Source organism: Pelodiscus sinensis, chromosome 14 (genome assembly GCF_052426305.1).
Source record: "Pelodiscus sinensis isolate ZL-2025 chromosome 14, ASM5242630v1, whole genome shotgun sequence".
NCBI lineage: Eukaryota > Metazoa > Chordata > Testudines > Trionychidae > Pelodiscus > Pelodiscus sinensis.
In genome coordinates this window covers 16,333,473-16,348,861 of record NC_143065.1, presented here as the reverse complement: position 1 = coordinate 16,348,861, position 15,389 = coordinate 16,333,473, and the positions used below count along the sequence as shown (strand labels likewise).

Genomic DNA, 15,389 nt, shown 5'->3' with positions numbered 1-15,389 from the left:
ATGCCGCGGGGGATATTTAAATCCCCCGCGGATTTGCCTATTCCCAAGTGCTACATTAGCATCCCTATTACGGAATAGGGGCCAATGTGGATGTAGCCCCAGGGAGCAGTATCCAATGCCCGCTCTTGAACAGTACTGGGGGCATTTGGAGTTCTGGTCACAAAGAGGTCTATCTGTGGTACACCCCAACACTGGAAGAGCTTGTGGGCGATGTGATTGTGCAGCTCCCACTAGTGCTCTTTGAGGAAGTTGTGACTGAAGGTACATGCCATAATATTCTTGTCCCCAGGTAAGTATGCTGCCATTATGGCTATGTTGTGGCTGATACACCAATTCCACAGCTTGGTTGCCTCTGTGCATATCGACTGGGATCTTGCACCCTCTTGGCAATTGATGTAGAACATAGTAGTCATGTTGTTGGTGAGATACGCACTGAAGAGCCCTGGATGTGTGGAAGGAAGTGCTTGCACATGTTGTGAACTACTCAAAGCTAGAGCAGGTTTATGTGGCGTTTGGACTCCTTTTTGGACCACTTCTCTTGCACAATTTGCTGTTGGAAGTGTGCACCCCAGTCCATCGGCGAGGCATCCGTAGTAATCTGTTTGGATGGCTGCTCACGGTGGAAAGGCACCCCTTTGCATAGGTTCTGTGCCTGGGTTCACCCCACTGGGAGGGAGGTAAGGACCCATGGAGGACGAGGAGGCGAGATGTAGCTGTGGATGTGGCAGCTGGCAGGCATGTACACTGAAGAAATCCAGTGCTGGAAACACTGAAGTGAAGCCTGGCGTGCGGAACTATGACCGTGGTGGCTGCCATGTGTCCCATAAGCTTGAGGCAAGTTAGGATGGGTACGGTTGGGCTGGTGGTCATGATAATGACAAGGCTTTTTATGTTGTTGAAACAGTGATTGGGAATAGGCTCATGCTGTTATGGAATCTATGCGAGAGCCTATGAACTCCAGGGATTGCATAGGACACAGTGTGGATTTCTGCTCGTTGATAATGAAGCCTAGTGATTGAAGAAAGGTCTTTTTGTAAACCTGATCATGCCTCTTGTGGCGTGTTGTGAGGGGCCTTTGATAAGTCAGCCATTGTATCTGAGATGTGCTGCTGCCGCTGTGAAGGTCTTGGAAAAGACTCTGAGGGCATAGAAGAGTCCGAATGGGAGGACTCTGTACTGGAAGTGATGTGAAGCTACCACGAATCATAGAAAACGCCTGTGTGCACGCTGAGGAGGAGAGGGTTAAGCTCTGTCCATAGCCGAGGGCAGCAAAGAAGGAACTGAGGAAAAAGTGAGCTGCGCATGCTACTTCAAAGGCGGAAATGCCTCTCTCCACTCGCACATGCGCAGTCTGCCTCATGACTACTTGAAACTCTCCGATCTGTGGTGCCAGGATGAGCCCAACACCAACAGTGGAGCACCCAAGGGGACATCACTCTAAGAAGAACAGTAGTTTTGTTTTGATAATAAAAGAGTTTTCCTTTTATGCTAATTAACCAGTATTGGTTGATTGTTGTTTCCTTAAGACTAAGGGTACGTCTTAACTACATGGCTCCGTTGACGGAGCCATGTAGATTAGTTTACTTGAAAAAGGGAAATGAAGTGGCGATTTAAATAATCGCTGCTTCATTTACATCAAAATGGCTGCTGCGCTGTGCCGATCAGCTGTTTGGCGGCACAGCACAGTAGTCTGGACGCTCCGCGGTTGACAAGGGAAGCCCTTGTCCACCAGCCCAGTAAACCTATTTTGATGTAAATGAAAATACACAGTGCGGCAGCCATTTTGATGTAAACGAAGCGGCGATTATTTAAATCGCCGCTTCATTTCCCTATGTCTAGAAACCTCATCTACATGGCTCCGTCGACAGAGCCATGTAGTCTAGACATACCCAACGTGCCTAGTTACAAGGGCAAAGTTCATCGTTGTCTCTGGATTCCCTCTGTTTTCCCAATCCAAGCTAAACAGTTTGGGGCAGTGGGGAGAGCTTTACCTTAGAGAGGGGATTTCCCAAGTGACCTCTTCTCTGGAAAAGAGTTTATTTTTATCTTTTCTTGGGATCATTTGGGTGGTAGCAGCGAGGAACCAGTCTTGGGTGGGTTTTTGTTTTGTTTTTTTGTTTTAAATCTCAGAAGGACTGAGATTGAATAAGTTTGTCTCTGGGAATCATAGAGACAGGCTTTGCAGAGTTTTTTGGTTAGCCGGCCCCCCCCATCTCTGCATGCATAGTGTCAAGTTGGGGGACTGAGCCGCGACAGTACCATTTACCAAAGATTCTACCACATATAAAATTCCTTTCTTGCACAAAAGCTTGCTGTTCCAATACTATCATTGCATCAGCTCTTGGAGGTGGGGGAATGTCTAGAGTTGATGTGTGCTAGATGTGAAGCAGTGGGTAATGTGACTTTATTGGAGTGGCTACAGTCCTTCCAAGTATCCAAGGCTAAGCAAGGGAGGAGGAGTAAGAAGAATGGTACCTTTTCATCTTAGCAGGCAGGAAACAGTGGAAGAAAGCATAGATGGTGTGTGGTGTGTGAGAACCACAAACAGCCCCTGCAGAATCCACTGATATATGAAGCAGATGAGTTGTGCTAGGGTAGTGTCATGCTGGGCTTATGCTGTGCAGTTCTGGGCATGTTTGCTTGAAAAGAGCTTCTACCTTTCGTAAGTGCAACATCAGGAGGGGTGTGGCCCTACATGATACTTTTAAACTTTGTAATGTGCTTCCTGGAAAGAAAGTACTTAGGGCATGTTAAAAAACTTGAAGCATTACCAATGGTCAGAAAGAGTTTTTCCTAATATGTTTATTTATTAAGGGGTATCTGCAATTGGCCTGGAATTTTTGTATTTGCTCTGAACATGTTTATTGTTTGCTCTGGACAGATGATACCATTTGGATCAAATTAATAATAATCATTCACTCTTCCATTTTCATCTGAGACTTACTTCAGCTATGATATTGTGCTTGCAGGCAAGAAGTTAGGAGGCCAGTTCTATAGAATAAATGGGTATATATCTTAAATTGCCAGCAACAGCCCAAGAAATTAAAGACGTGATTAAAAACTGTAACTTTTCCTTCTCCACCTACAGCTTTTGGTGGTTCATATAAAATGGAACCTCATTCTTGGGGAAAAAACCCTCCCCTCAAACAACAAACACGCAAACCACCACTACCTACAAAGCACCATATGTCAGTTGAGATTTGAAAAACCAAAATCCACGCCACTCTGGCTTGTCCCTTGTCTGCTAGGAACAGAAACTACATCTCTGCCTCAGGAATGTATTATTTATGATGAACAATCCTCCAAGACCTATGCCAGTGACTAACAACTTACTGTAAAGGAATAGTGGGATTTCAGAAAAAGTTACTGACTCAGTATGATGGCGTTCAGGAAAAGATTCCTGTAGCCTTGATACCACTGTCTGTGGCCCTTTCCCTTGTACTTATCACCATGAAATAAAGAGTTATAAAACCACTTATTGGTCAGTTTCCCCCCCTTATATGTAGTGTTGTAGCTGTCTTTGTCCCAAGTTATAAGGTGGGAGAAGTAATAATGTCTTTTATTGGATCAAATTTTTCAGTCTGGGAGTATTTTTCCTTTAATTTTATATTTATTATCTCTCTGGTGAACCAGCGTTATAATAACATTAAACATTCCTGTGGTGGGAAGAACACCTCAGCAGTCCAGCACTCTGGCATATAATTTCAAAAAGGGGAATTACACAAATGAGGAGATTAGTTAAACAGAAATAAAAAGGCACAATGACTAGAGCCAAATCCCTGCAAGCTGCATGGAAACTTTTTAAAGACACCATAATAGAGGCCCAACTTAAATGTATACCCCAAATTAAAAAACATAGCAAGAGACCTAAAAAAGAGTCACCGTGGCTTAACCACCATGTAAAAGAAGCAGTGAGGGACAAAAAGGCATCTTTTAAGAAGTGGAAGTCCAATGCTAGTGAGATAAATAGAAAGGAACATAAACACTGTCAAATCAAGTGTAAAAATGTAATAAGAAAAGCAAAAAAAGATTTTGAGGAACAGCTAGCCAAAAACTCTCAAAGAAATAACAAAATGTTTTTAAGTATATTAGAAGCAGGAAGCCTGCTAAAAAACCTGTGGGTCCCTTAGACGATCGAGCTATAAAAGGAGCAATCAAGGACGATAAAAGCCATTGCGGATAAACTAAATGATTTCTTTGCTTCAGTCTTCCCGGCTGAGGACGTTAGGGAGATTCCCAAATCTACACCATCCTTTGTCGGTGATGAATCTGAGGAACTGTCCTGGATTGAAGTGTCATTAGAGGAGATTTTGGAACAAATAGAAAAACTTAATGTTAACAAATCTCCGGGACCGGATGGCATTCATCCAAGAGTTTTAAAAGAACTCAAATGGGAAATTGCTGAGCTATTATCTGTGGTTTGTAACCTATCCTTTAAATTGGCTTCCGTACCTAATGACTGGAAGGTAGCCAACGTGACACCAATATTTAAAAAGAGCTCTAGAGGCGATCCTGGCAATTACAGACCGGTAAGTCTAACGTCAGTACCGGGCACATTAGTTGAAACAATAGTAAAGAATAAAATTGTGAGGCATGTAGAAGAACATAATTTGTTGGACAAAAGTCAACATGGTTTCTGTAAAGGGAAATCATATCTTACTAATCTATTAGAGTTCTTTGAAGGGGTTAACAAACATGCGGACAAGGGGGATCCAGTAGATATAGTTTACTTAGATTTTCAGAAAGCCTTTGACAAGGTCCCTCACCAAAGGCTCTTGTGTAAATTACATGGCCATGGGATAAGAGGGAAGGTTCTTTCTTGGATTGAGAACTGGTTAAAAGACAGGAAACAAAGGGTAGGAATAAATGGTAAATTTTCAGAATGGAGAGTGGTGTCCCCCAAGGGTCAGTCCTGGGACCAATCCTTTTCAACTTATTCATAAATGATCTGGAGAAAGGGGTAAGCAGTGAGGTGGTAAAGTTTGCGGATGATACGAAACTGTTTAGGATAGTCAAGACAGAAGTAGACTGTGAGGGACTCCAAAAAGATCTCACCAAACTGAGTGATTGGGCAACAAAATGGCAAATGAAATTTAATGTGGATAAGTGTAAAGTAATGCACATCGGGAAAAATAACCCCAACTATCTTTTTTTTGATCTGAGGAAGTGGGTCTGGCCCACGAAAGCTCATCATCTAATAAACCATCTTGTTAGTCTTTAAAGTGCTACATTGTCCTGCATTTTGCTTCAGCTACCCCAGACTAACACGGCTACATTTCTATCACCCAACTATATGTACAGTATGATGGGGGCTAATTTGGCTATGACAAATCAGGAAAGAGATCTTGGAGTTATCGTGGATAGTTCTCTGAAAACTTCCACAGTGTGCAGTGGCAGTCAAAAAGGCAAAGAGGATGCTAGCAATTATTAAGAAAGGGATAGAAAATAAGAAACAGAATATCTTACTGCCCCTGTATAAAACTATGGTATACCTACATCTTGAATATTGTGTACAGATGTGGTCTCACCTCAAAAAAGATATTTTGGCCTTGGAAAGGGTTCAGAAAAGGGCAACTAAAATGATTAGGGGTTTGGAACGGGTCCCATATGAGGAGTGGTTAAAGCGACTGGGACTTTTCAGTTTAGAAAAGAAGAGACTGAGGGGAGATATGATAGAGGTATATAAAATCATGAGTGGTGTGGAGAGGGCGGATAAAGAAAAGTTATTTATTAGTTCCCATAATAGAAGAACTAGAGGACACCAAATGAAATGAATGGGTAGCAGATTTAAAACTAGTAAAAGAAAGTTCTTCTTCACACAGCGTGTAGTCAACCTGAGGAACTCCTTGCCAGAGGAGGCTGTGAAGGCTAGGACTATAGCAGAGTTTAAAGAGAAGCTAGATAATGTCATGGAGGTTAGGTCCATAAAAGGCTATTAGCCAGGGGATAGAAATGGTGTCCCTGGCCTCTGTCAGAGGCTGGAGAAGGATGGCAGGAGACAAATCGCTTGATCATTGTCTTCGATTCACCCTCTCTGGGGCACCGGGTGCTGGCCACTGTCGGCAGACAGGCTACTGGACTAGACGGACCTTTGGTCTGACTCAGTATGGCCATTCTTATGTTCAGCGTTCTCCCATGAATGAATGCTTGCAATTGCTGCAACAGGTGTACTGCGGACTGAATTTGTTAAGGTTAAAAATGAAAAAAGCACTTAGGTGCTTTTATTTGTATGGTGCTTTTTCATATTATGTTGAACAGCTATACAGAATAAAGGCCTTCTGGGATCTAACATTTAAATAAAACTATGTCAGAAGGACTTTCATTTTCCTCCTGAACTTTGCTTTTATTTCTGAGACCAAGCAGGAAACCCTGGAAATGAATGGTAGTTCCGTAGTTAGCACTGTGTGTATATTTAATATATTATAAAGATATTCCTCTGTGGCTGAAATATACGGTACATGGCCCAACAATCAAGAAAGAGGGAAGCAATGAGCTTTGGGTCAAAACATCAAATGGGCAGAGGAACTGATGAAAACACCAGCAGGGGATTGTTAGCTGCACCTGTTGTGAGAGAACTCTGCAGAAGTTCCAGATCTAAACTCTTGTATGGAAAAACCAAGAATCAATTACAAAGGCAGGTAACAAAAGCGTTTTTCATATTGCTGCTGAATCTGGAATGTATTTGTGAGAGGCCTTCAGATTCTGCAAGTCTTATACCAGTCCCACAAACTCAGGCTACCTGGCAACCCCACAGGGAGAGTAATTACAGACTCCCAGGGAGAGCAAAAGCTTTGTGGGTACCTCGTAGCTGACATGCAGACATTACTCCTGGCTTTTCAGGCAACCACAGGTGTAGGGCTTTGCTAATGAGAGAGTAAGGAGGGAGACACTTCTGATTGGTAAAAGAGAATAAGAATTCAGAGACTTGATGACCAGCAATAACCACCTGGATTCAAATGCCTGTGAGAGGTTTTATTTCCAGAGCTGTAAATGTCAAGTGAAGTGCCATCTGTTTCAACCCTCAAGTACAACAAAAGATTTTCCTTTTTAATAGCCAGAATGAGAGTCTGTAATTATTTGATGCATGGCAAGATATCCAAGTAGCTTATTGCATTTGAAGAGTTAAACTTCAGCATAGCAATTCACACACCATTCATTGGGATCACTCTTATGAGGACAAATCTCAACACATGCTTCAGGAAAATAAGCAGAAAAATGCTGGATGATAAGAGGGCCACAGTGCTTTGGAAGCCTTTCCAAAGAGTGACTGTTACTGTTACAAACAGTGTGTTTTGCACTGTGGGGTTTGAAAGGTTTGGTTCAAAATTGAGGCAGATCTCCCTGTTCAGGACTGGATGGCTAAATACTAATTTGTGCATGCATTTTCCAGGGAATCTGTGCAGTTTCCAAGCAATGCACGGTCCCATTTCTACAAGAGGACAGCCCTATTGGAGGGAATGGCGAGGAAAGCTATCAGGGAAAGCCTCTGGTATTCTCCCTTCTTTACCTCCCTCTCATAGCTTTTCCTCTGGGGGGAGGCAAGCAGCCCAATTTATGTTTCCAAATATAGGTAAGACACCATATGCTTTGGAGATAATTCTGATTAGACACTTGGACAGTTCATTTGACTTAATGAGTAGTTCTGAGAGCTGATTTTCCTTCACTTCACCTTTGATCTGGTAAGAGAAACAAATATGTGCTCTTTTCATTTAAAAAAGTAAATCAAGCCAATGGGGGAAAAAAATCCTGATTTGATTAAGCCAATACTACAGTTTTCATTCAAACAGTTTTTCATCAAAAACACAAGCTGCAAAAATAGTAAGTGGCAATACAGAGCTAACCATGTCACCCTAAGGATGCCACAGTCTGTGAAAGGCTGGCCTGGAAACAAGTAGATGGTGCTGCTTGTCATCATATAAGACTTATTTTTCTTTAGCATGGGGAACACAGTCTGCACAAACTTTTCTAGTGACTTGCAACATAGATTATAACTAGATTGCACATTGACTGATCTTGATCAGGAATTAAATTGCTATACTTTGGCAAAAATTCAACTCCATTATTTGAACATGGACTAAATATGTGCTGAAGCTCCAGGAGATGCAGATTAAATGATGCAACCCAAGAGCCATATTCTGCAGCCCTTTGCTGTGCCTGTACTGGGGGTATCACTCTCCACCCCTTGCATTCCATTAGTGTGTTCATGAACAGCATGACAGAATGTGTCTAGGGCAGCTGCAAAGCAGTATTCTTAGTGATGAGATTAGGTTATACAATGTGATCTGGAAAGATATATTGCTCAATAAATCATTGTAATAGGGATGGGAGGTAGTTACGTTGTACTGGAAGTAGGTGTAAATTTTGGTCTTTTGCTGGTTGCTTGCTTGCAGACGTTTGAGTCTGTTGATATGTCCCTGTCCTCCCTTTATAACTACCAGCTGGTTAATGCAGTGCTGTTTACTCTCATTCTGCCATGTTCAGCTTGCCAAAATCATTACCTTTGTGCCATACCCTGCCCCCCCAGCTCTTTCTGGTGAAGTCTCTACAATAATTACTGGAATTTTTAATCCCAAGGTCTGAGCACGTTACCCTCACCAAGAGTGCTTCTTCCAGGCATTCTCCCCTCCTCCTTTTGAAATTCCATATCAGCCTGCCTTTCACAAGAGACCAACAATAGACATATAAGTCACAAAGAGGTAGATGGACACTATGCTATATTGCACATGCATTTCATCTTCACTATTAACCACATTTCAAATTTTTTAACTCACATCCCATTTGATGCAGCCTGACTAGGATGAATACTATAGAAGAACAGGTTTACCAAGAATAAATTGACATGAAGTAAAGAGGATCATTACACAAATTAACGAAGAATGATGTTCTTACTATAAATATTGTAGTTTACTTGAGTTGATAACATGGCAAATTAACAGTGTCTATCATTTGTTTCTTAGGTATGGGTCATAAAATATGCAAATCAAAAGAAAGTTTTAAAGTTTTTTGGGGGGGCCTAAAACTGGTAAGAAAAGGTGAACATCTAGGAAAATGTGTTGGACAGTAGTGGAGCAGGAATCTAGAACAGATGATTTAATATAATCTAGAGCAGAGTGTGTCTACACTGCACCCTTAGTTTGAAATCAGCTATGCAAATTGCGTAGCTTATTTTGAGTTAATTGCAAAACAGATTATTTCGTAATTTGGCGCTGTCTACACAGCTATTCCAAAATGTCCCTTAATCCTTGTGGAACGAGATTTACAGGGATGTCAGAATAGTGAACCCATTATATTTCAAAATAATGGGCTTGTTTCAAAGATGCGGAACAGCTATTTTGGAATGCCAGAAATATCCGAAATAGCGCTGCAGTGTAGATGTACCCTAAGTGGTCTGCCTGTGAAAATTATTGCCTGCCGCTGATCAACAGGGTCATATGAATTCAACTGAACTCCTCTTGGCATAGAAAGGCCTTTGGCTCTATGTACATTTACATATCCTCTCTCATATATGGTGAGCACTATTATTTTGTAACTTATCTGGACAAAGAAAAGAGCTATACAATGTACTGTGTTAAGTTCTGTTAAAAGGCAAATAGGACTGCATTGAACAGAGTAAGAGAGGTGGCTAGCCCTCCGCCTGAAGACGTAAACTGGAGGGTGTAATGCAGGTCACCTGGACACCCTCTAAAAGCTTCCCTGTACAGGGGCATGGCTGCTTATCTATAAGGCTGAACTGTACCAGGTGAGTGAGTGAGCTGTTCTACCACTACAAGAGTCAAAGGAGGGATGTTTGACTGACATGGCAATGTCCTCTCTAATCTTTTCTTTCTAGTGTGGAATAATGTTTATGTGCACCGAGGCATGTACAAATGTGCACCACCAGCAGAAACAAAATACCTAGCTGTGGGCACTCCGCTAATCAGCCAGGCAACAGTGAATCTCTCTTGAGCAGGGCTGGATTATCCAATAGGCAGACTAAGCACATGCTTGGGGCGGGGGGAGGGACATAATCTTTTCAGTCCTTAAGGCCTCTAAAGGTCTTAATCTGGCCCTGCTCCTGAGCAGTACAAGTGGATAGTTTACTGGGAACACTGCACTAAGGGTATGTCTATACAGCAACTACACTGGCATTACTGGCCTATGCCAGCCAACTCTGGCTCCTGGGGCTCTGCCTGCAGGGCTCCCGTGTAACTTCTGGTGTCGGATAGCATCCTGAACACTGGGACCCTGCCTGCCCTCTGAAGACCACGAGAGGTCCTGCAGAACAGGAGTGGCCAGGTTAGAAGTGGAATAAAAATTCAACTCAAACCAGGGCTGGGCAAAATATGATCTGCAGGCTGGATCCAGCCCATCAAGCTGCCAGATCCAGCCCACAAGAGCCTCAGACAGCTCCCTGCCTGCCCTGCATCTGCTCGGCACTCAGGAAAGTTGGCTGCAGGGCCATGTGTGTGTTTTTGAATGCTGAGAGCCTGGGAGTGGGGACAGAGGCTTCTCGTGCTGCCCCATCCACCAGTAGTTCCTACTGGCTGGTTTACAGCCATTAGCACTTGCCTGTATGCAGGACAGGCAGCATGTGAAGTGCCCCTCCTCCCTCATTCCCCAGGCTTACAGCTTCAGTTCAGAGCAGTACACAGGGTCCCTGCAGCTGCCCTGAGCACATACAATCCTGCTGCGGCTCTGCATTTAAAGTGTTTATTATTAGGAGGTAGGAAGGCAGGCAGCCTGGGTCAGTTCAGTCTCACACCAGGTCCAGGAGCTCAGATCTCCCACCCCCAGACATGGGCTGCTGCCACCTCTGTATCAGAGGCAGCAGTGCGGAGTGGCAGGGGATTCCTCAGGAGTGAGGACAGATTACAATGGCTGCCAGTCCCATCCCCGGGACTATACAATAGTAGAATAACTGATAAGAATTCATGAGGTCACAATCCCCTCCAAACTCCCTCCCCAAGCTCCCTTCTGCAACCAAACTCCATCCCAGACCCCCACACCTCCTCCATTAATATAATGGAAGAGTGCAGCCCTTGACCACTTACCAAATTCTTGGAGTGGTCCCCCGTCAAAAATTATTGCCCACCCCGACTCACTCCATCCCTAGTACAAACTATACATTTGACAGAATGATTCCTCATCAGGCTGAGACCTTGCATAACAATTTACAAGCCAGGGCAAAATTGTTATGACCTAGTTTTAATTGTCTATAAATAGAAAGTAGCAATGGAAAAAGTGGAAGTGACCTTGAATAAAGCAGTATGATTACACCAGAACAACTGGGATGAGATAGGGTAGGAAGACTGCTACTAAAGCAGGCCCTTCTGAGTCTCTTAGGGCAGTGCAGTGCGGCTACACAGGGCACGAACTAGGTAGTTCGAACTAGGAAGCTGCACGGGGTTCGAACCAGCGGGGTTTTAAAAATGGCGGCTCCCCGCTTATGCAAATGAAGCCCGGGAAATTCAAATCCCGGGCTTCATTTGCAAGTGCGGTATGCCTACATTACCCCGCTAGTTCGAACTAGCAGGGTAATGTAGACATACCCTTAGTTTGAGAAATTCATACTCTTCTGTAGCAAAATTCCCAGTATGACAGCATCTTTGTTTTAACTTTAACCTCCTGTTCTACCTTCAGAGAATGGTTGGGACTCAGCTGCTAGGGTCATTGGGAGCTCAAACCCTGCAATGAATCAGTCAGAACAACTATGCAGCACATGGCTTATTGCTTCCAGCTGGCCACTTGCTGAGATATGCTGGGCTAAATGACCAAGAATCTATTGCAAGGGGTTAGGGGAAGAGAGACTGTATGGAGGACAAGAGTCTGGGAAGAAGGAGTCTGGTGGTGGTGGTGTGAAAGGGAATGAATTTGGATTATAGTGGTCCCTGTTAAAGTGGAATTCACCCCATCTACTCCTCCTATAGTAACACAAACTTAAACTAACACAGCACCCATCATTCCAAGGTACTGCAGAGTCAGTTGGTGATTTACAGCTATGTAAAATGTTTGAAAAACTGCTTTCAATGAGAAAACCTGAGCTCTAATTATATTAAAATATACTAACAGACTTGACTCATTGTTCCCTAACTAAAGTGACAGTCACTGAAGTGACAGACAGCTCTATTCCAAAACAACTGCTGTTCTGTGCCCTCTGAATTTTTCCTCCAGAAGACCCAAGGTATGCAACCTCTCCTATTTGCTGGTAGGAAGTGATCATGTTGGGATTTCTGTAAAATGGTGGGCTAGAAGATTCTGGCTATTATCATCCTAAACATGCTGTGTTGTTTTACAGTAGCCTCCAATGGAAACCTGAGCAAGCACTCAGAGTACAGCATGGAGCATTGTAGATTGCTTGCAAGTGCTGTAATTCTCAGAAGACATATGCAAGAGTGCTTGTTACAGGTGTAAAAATCACCAGTGTGTGATGTACAGATACATCCTAGGGCTGACCCCCATTTTTAATATGAAAGTTGGAACCAATGAAACTATGCCTCGTAATGTGATGCTCATGATCTGTGATCATCTCCAATATTGTACTGTTTGAATCACATTTCTATTTATTAAAGAATAGAACGCCTGTAAAGTACTCCATTTTGTACAATTTGGATTCCTGAAAACTTTAGCATGTCCCCTCTCCTGAACAAAGTTTGCATCCCTGCTTCATCTCATCTATTCCTAAGGGAACACCACATCTCACAAAGGACCAAAATCAGCATGGAGGCTTTAGAATAACAGTCTGCATCCTGGACAATTCCATTTTAAACACTGAAGTAACAACACAGATTAACAATATGGAAGGAAACCCTCCCCCCCTCCCCCCGGTCAGTCAGCAGTGAGCTATTGATGAATAGTCAATACATGCTTATTTTGATAGGCTGCAGCTGACAGACGGGAACTTGTATAAACTGTCACCAAGCACAATTATTAATACTTATTGACATCAGATTTGTGTTTTATGTGCACGAGTTATGACTGCTTGGTATTTGAATCTACTCTTGGTATTTGAATCTGTCGATTTGAATCAACATTTGGATCTTGGTCACTTCATAATTATCTCATTATAAGGAATAGAGAACTGTGTGTATGGAAATATGCAAAGTGATTATTCCAGATCAGATTATGTTCTACAATAGTCAAACAGGCAAGAACCTTTGAATCTGACAATCAGCTGGCATTAAAATTCCTACTAAAGCAAAGCTCCAGTAAATGTGCATGAAAGCAGAGTAGAAGGTTCTCAGAGGAGAAATTGTTTAGTCACTGTAATAAAGACTGTAAGTATATTGTGTTTAAATATTTAATGTTATTTCAGGGCTTGGGAAAGGTGCCAAATTGTTATCCCAGAGACTAAAGACTTCTGTTTATCCACATAACGGTGACAATATTGACAGCAGTTGTACAGCTTTTCCCACACAAGACCAATGAGGGGAAAGCTAAGCGTGAGTGGTTAGTTCAGCCTTCATTGTCAATTTAACTTGTGGTCTCTCTGAACTTCTTATTTACAAGTGTGGTGGTGATGGTAACAATGATTTTGGTGATGAGAACACCTGTCCATTGGGAAATACACGGACAGCACAGGGCATCTGGCAATGAATCTGGGCCAACAAGTTGACTGTGCTATACTCTTTTGCAATTGTTTAGAATAGCTTATTCATAATTAAAAACAAAAATAAATCTATATTACTGATTTCAGCTGATCAACCTCAACGCCACTGTCAAGCCAGAGAATTTTTTCCTTAGCACACATAGTGTTGTCATAGTAACAGATTATAGGAAGTGGGTTTTTTTTAAGTAATTCTGAGATTTCTCTTATTGTTGATTCCAAAAAATGTAACCTGGACATCACTTCCTGTTACTCCTCTTTGGTAACTGAGTAATTTCCATGTCAACTGTGAGCTAAGGTATTTTGGTACTATATCATTCACACAATGTACAGCTCTCCAGTAATCTAGTAATTTCCTGAAGTAATCAGGAATGTGTACATCACCAGTTTCCATTTCTGAGTCAGTAACATGTTACTTTCTCAAAGTAACTGAAATGACCCTAATTACACATTCGACTTGACTATGATCATGATCTAATATACCTACCTGTGTCCCTCCATAGATGATTGCCTAATACAGTTTCAATCCAGCACTGAGAATTGCTTCATGCAGGAGATGGGGGCAAGATGTCACAGAGCTGGGTATAATCTCCCTAATTCTCTTCCTTCTGCAGCTCTAATCCTGGTGTTGGAATTGAGTATATTCTAATGATCTACACCAGGGCTACGTCTATACTGGCACCCTTTTCCGGAAATGCTTAAAACGGAACAGTTTTCCGTTATAAGTATTTCCGGAAAAAGCGCGTCTACATTGGCAGGATGCTTTTCCGGAAAAGCACTTTTTCCGGAAAAGCGTCCGTGGCCAATCTAGATGCACTTTTCCGCAAAAAAGCCCCGATCGTCATTTTCGCGATCGGGGCTTTTTTGCGGAAAACACTACTGTGCTGTCTACACTGGCCCTTTTCCGGAACAGTTTTCCGGAAAAGGACCTTTGCCCGAATGGGAGCAGCATAGTTTTTCCGGAAAAGCACTGATGATTTTACAGTAGATCGTCAGTGCTTTTCCGGAAATTCAAGGGGCCAGTGTAGACAGCTGGCAAGTTATTCCGGAAAAGCAGCTGATTTTCCGGAATAAGTGGCCAGTGTAGACACAGCCCAGCTGTCAAAGATGACCAAGGGACTGTGTGCCACCTGGGAATTGCCAAGCCATGCCCCCTGCCCTTCCTTTCAGCTGTCCAGATATGACCAATATTCAAGCTCTTTACATTGCACTTCCTGAGTACAAAGGAGACAAATTGGAGCGGAATTAATATGGTCCCTAATTTCACCAATAAAATCAACTTCCTGCCATTCTCCCTCCAACCAAAAAACATCAATCTCATCTGGAATAACTGTCATCTTCTTATAACGATAAGACAGTATTTGAGAGGGGGGACTGTCCCATGGTTGGAACAGGGGACTGGTAGTAAGAATTCCTGGGTTCTGATAGTTGTTGGGAGACAGAAGCCAAGTAAGGTATTCTCACTCTGCCCATCCATCAAATGGATATGAAAATACCTCTCTCAGAGGGGATGTACGTGTACATTGGCAGCTTCTTGCGCAAGAACTGTTTTGCAGAAGAGGTCTTGCGCAAAACGTCTTCCACAAGAACACATCTACACTGGCTTTTGCAGAAGAGATGTGCTTTTGCGCAAGAGCGTCTATGGCAGTGTGGATGCTCTCTTGTGCAAGAAAGCTCTGATGGCCATTTTAGCCATAGGGGTTTCTTGCACAAGAAATTCATGTTGCCTGTCTACACTGGCCTCTTGTGGAAGAGCTCTTGTGCAAGAGGGCTTATTCCTCATGGGGAGAGGAATAACTCTTCTGAA

At 42.8% G+C, this 15,389-nt stretch overlaps 1 protein-coding gene across 2 annotated transcripts in view; it reads right to left on the bottom strand.

The window, feature by feature from the left end:
• The window catches only part of MYO1E (myosin IE), a 181,331-nt gene that overhangs the window by 3,356 nt on the left and 162,586 nt on the right, over nucleotides 1–15,389 (bottom strand). The gene's annotated exons all lie outside the window — the stretch shown is intronic.